Raw genomic sequence first — 4,959 nt, 5'->3', positions numbered from 1 at the left:
ACTGCAAGATCTGAAATGCTTCCCAGCATTTTTTCACTTCCCAGATGTACTGCAAGTTCCAAATATCTGAGCATAAAGTGGCAGATTTGCACAGTTGCAAGGGAACTTCTGATCAGTAGTAAAGCAGAACTGAGCAATATGCTGCCAGATACAGGGGATCTGAACGAGGAGGGCTGCTGCTTTGGCTTATCTATGTTTTGCAGTGCCAGTGTTGTGTTTTTCATGTATGTAAAAGGTATCTGCCAATGCAGATATTTATGTTGTGCAGTGGGTTTTCTTTAGGTACAGATTGGATATATATCACATCTTCCCACAGAGCCAAGCTACTTAGAGAATATGAGAGATGTTCCTCAGCCTATAGTCATTTTTAACTCAAGACAAGGGAAAACTGATAAAAAGTTGTTGAAAAAGCATCAAATCCATCCTACCTCTGTGATCACCTAACATCAGTACACTGTTCAACGTGAAGGTATTAGCCAGTAATGCAGACCATGGCATACAGCTCAAACATCAATCACACTCAGGAAGACTTGTTAAGGAAATTATTAGCAAAATTATTTGCGATTAGGAAATACTGAAAAATGCAGAAATGTCATCATAAAATCCTCCTTGTCTCCTTTCATGATGCTTCTAATCAAACACTCCTCTGATTAAACAGCTAATTAAAATTTCAGCCTGCTATGATAATTCCTAGTGCCAAGGCCTGAGGAGGAAAGCTGACCAGAGAATTAGCAGAAAGAACTGACTTTGGAGATATGAGTTTTCCTTTCTTATAATGAATACTACTACCTAGTTTCAAGAGAATGCTTTTCATAAATCCATTTCAAAGCACCTGCAGAGAAATACAGGGTTGGAAGATGTGTCAGGAGATTATTTGGTCCAACCCATGTCACTAAGATAGGGTGAACACACTTAAGCTTGGCAAACATTTGTCTAATATTTTCTTTTAAAAACTCACTTGTAAAAGCTACAAGGATTTCAAGGTTTCATTATTTGTATAGTGCAAAAAGTTCCCCTGGGCTTCTTTTCTAAATTTTTCTCGCTCAGTATGAGACTCATATCCTTCTTTTTGCCCCAACACTGGCTACACAGACAACAAACAACTGTCAGGTTATCTATAGAAAAAAAATAAGCAAAGATGCCCCATCTTAATCTCTTTTTTCTTCAGATTAAAAAGTTATTTTCATCCCTTAGTCATAGCCTTTATTTTCTTAACATATTTCTTCTTACTTGTTCGTCCCAGTCTATTTCTTTACTTCTAAAGTGTGGTGCCAAAGATAAACTTGGTACTCTCAAAATCTACCACTTTATAGAGTGATTAGGTCAGCTTTTGTGTTGCTCATGGCTAAATTAAGTCTCCAATAATATAACCCAAGCTGTTTGGACAAACAATGTACTACAGCACATTACGTGCTTAGAGGTTTTTTTCCACAAACAGATTGAGAAATGTGGCTCAAGGTGAGAACAAGGCAATTAAATAACTTGCTTGAGGATCTTTCTGGTCAAACAAGTTAGATGGGTCTACAATACACCGAATCCTCTTTTTTATAAGTCTACATCCTACTTTTGTCTTGAGATGATGTCCCTTCCCTAACTCATTCTTTTGTGACTACCTTAGTTGAACCACTGCAGTCAGGAGGACAACTTTTAACCAAGGAGCTACAGCAAAGCCAGTAGCAGGAACTCGAGTTAGTTGGAACCCTAATCCTTCATCCCTTAGTCTGCATTAAAAGAATATTACATTCATTTTACATAATACATATTTTTAAATACATACGTATTTAGTGGTTTTACACTTCCTTTGTCTCTATTTTAACTAACTTTGATCCAGTAATTTTAAATAACTTACATAATTCAGCCAGGCAATACCAACGAATGATAGATCTCTGGCTCTTAAAAAGGGAGCTGTACCAAAAGGAATTTCTTGAACACTTATTCATGGATGGGTCAGAGAGAAAACACGCCAGATTCAGGAAGCAGAGCAAAGCTAAGAGCACAATAGAGATATTGTTCATGGTGTAATAAGAAGTTATGATATTTGGAAAGATGGAAACATTAGACTTGGGTGAGTAAGGGAGGAGACGCACTGAGGCTCCACCTTTGCAATGTTGCACCAACCTTCCTTCCACTCTCTCCCTCATGTCAAACCTGGTGCATGGAAAAAATGCCCAAGGGCTGCAGGAGGTGTCTCCTTCTAAGGAGTGCTCTCTGAGGCCACCGACCCTGACAGAGAGGTCGGTGAGAATACAGCCAGTGGGCAAGGGGTGAAGTTCTCAAACTCCTGAGAGAAGTTATTTCTTCAGCAGTGCTTACACACACACTGGTAATGGCATATTCTGAACAAAGACTGGCACAGCAGTTAAAACTCACAGACACGCACCTTGAACATCAGCTCCCTCTACTGTAAATACATTGGGATATGTTCTTCTGCCACCCCACCGCCCCCCAATATGGCCAGATTTCACAAAAGTACTACTCTGAAGCACTGTGACTAAGATCACTGGAAAAACTGATCCTGTAGAACCGGCAGACAGGAAGACAGCACAGATTTTTCTTTTTAGTTCTTGTGGTTATGGTAATTGAGTTTTCAGTCTTCTTGTATGCTGCATATATCCATCTCTAGTTTGTCACAAAACTAGAATACATTTCATGATCTTAATCTAATATCTTGCAAACAACTGTAGGCTACAGTCTACAGAACAGTCTGCTGCAGCAACTGCAGTCCCGCCTTTATTAGTCACAATATTAATTTCTGACAAAAAATGTAGTGGTGTGGACCATAACCTCTGCTGATCATTTTCCTAATTATGATGTTTTGTCTTCCTGAAAAGGTTAAAATTCTGACAAGTCTCAATATCTGATGGCTGTGTCCATCTATACTGAGGGCTATTCTTGGTTCCAGCAGAAATCAGAGACATTTGTAGCACAGCTCAGTAAAATTGTTCCATTAATTGATAAGATTTACTCAAAAGTATAACTTAAAAGGACAGAAATATTTGCTCAGACCAGACTGAATTAAATTAATACTTTAAGCATAAAAATACAAGAGGCTGGCTTTTGAAAGAGAAACAGAAATATTTTTTGTTTTGAAATTGACCTTATTTTTTTAATGTTAGACTAAACAAAAGTTTAATTTCATCTTAAACCAGTGCCCATGGTTTTACTCAGCATGAAATCCAATTAAATTATCAAAGTATCAAAAGTCAGCCAAAAGATCAACAAAGATGAGGACAGCAGAAAGGCTCTGAGACTTGCCCAAGAGTGGATAGTCAGAGCCTGTAGCGAAATTTTTCAGTAATGGAAAGCAAAGACACAAGATCAGAAAGAATCCAAACAGACAGAAAGGTGATCAATAGCCTATCCATGAAAATGGCTCACTTATTGATTACAAGAAGGAGAAGGAAGGTGTTAAAGTTGTAAGACAGGGATAGAGAGCTGAGATTTCAGTTTTCTTGAATGTTGAAGAACAGAGACAAAGAAGAAGATGAAAGAGTAAAGAGATGAAAATATGATCAAGGAAGGTTAGCTCAGAGGACAAGGATGTATCAAAGGGATAGGCTGAAAGCACTGGAGGAGCACTGAAAGCTAGCAAGTATCTCCAAGTAAGGAGCCTGAGAGACAGACAGAGCTGCCCTAGAGAACAGGAGAAAGGGACAGCAGGCCAGGACACCTGCATGTCTGACAAGCATGGGTTGGAGAGATTTCAAACAATACCTCAGCTTCTCATGCCATCCTTCCTATATGCTGTAGTACAGATGGTCCTTAGCCATGGGCCACTAGAGTCCCCAAAGACAGAAAATGAGAGAACAGGGATAAAAAGCAGAAAGTCAGTTTGATCAACTTAATGCTTACTTTTTACCATTCCTTTGATAGGAACAGAATGGTCAAAGCAAATAAAGCTGCTTTGAAATAGGAATTGACAGGACAAAATATAGCAAGTATATGAGTGGAACTTTATCAGAACTATGCCCCAACTCATTAATCTGTATCACAGTAATGGTGTTCCTTTCAAGTTAACACCAGTATTTCAAAGCAAAAGGTCTTCTGGATCTCTAGAAACTCACTGCAAACCCTTTACAGCTAATCAGTATCACTGCTTCAAAGGAAATTAAACTGTCTCCACCCAGTAACTGTAGTGGCATTTGATCTACAATTGGCTTGAAGTTAAAAATTAATTACCCTTCCAACATATTGATTACATGACTATAAATATAAAAGCAGCAGCCCAGAACAATGTACACTGACCCTCTGTTGAAACAGCATGTTTGTTTTCAAAAGGAGCTAATTAAGACAAGTTTCCCGAGAAGAGGCAGCCGTAAAACTAAAACCAACAGTGCCATCTAGTGCATTGCTGTGCTCAGAGCATCACACGGAATCACATCCTTCTTTATCTCGCTGTTTCCTAATGCTAGCGGAAAAGGACTGATAAATTAATGCCACACTCTATATGCCTGAGCTGCCGAGTCTTACCACTGGGGATTATATAACTTTCGGGCAAAGGCAGTCTTACGTCATGTTTATATTTGTATTATTAATGAAACCTCATGGTTAAATCTACTTTGTAGGTTTAACTACTGAGAATTAACTGAAATAAATGAAGTTCTGCACTGAGATTAATTGTCAGGTTCTAAATAATTTTATTTCAAAACAGCTACCCTAGAACATTTCTGTTATTTATAGATATTATCTAGGCTAGGAGAGGAGCTGTTCAGCCTGGAGAAGACTCCAAGCAGAGCTCACAGCATCCTTCCAGTACCCGAATGGGCCTACAAGAAAGCTGGAGAGGGACTTTTTACAAGGGTATGGTGTGACAGGAAAATGGAGAATGTCTTTAAACTGAAAGTTTAGGCAAGTTTAGGTAAGATATCAGGTAGGTAAGATATCAGGAAGAAAATCTTTACTGGGAGAGGTGTGACACAATGGAACAGAGAAGCTGTGGATGCCCCAACCCTACAAGTG

This window comes from Cinclus cinclus, chromosome 4, assembly GCF_963662255.1.
Source record: "Cinclus cinclus chromosome 4, bCinCin1.1, whole genome shotgun sequence".
Taxonomy (NCBI): Eukaryota; Metazoa; Chordata; class Aves; order Passeriformes; family Cinclidae; genus Cinclus; species Cinclus cinclus.
Note: the sequence above shows the minus strand (reverse complement) of the source record.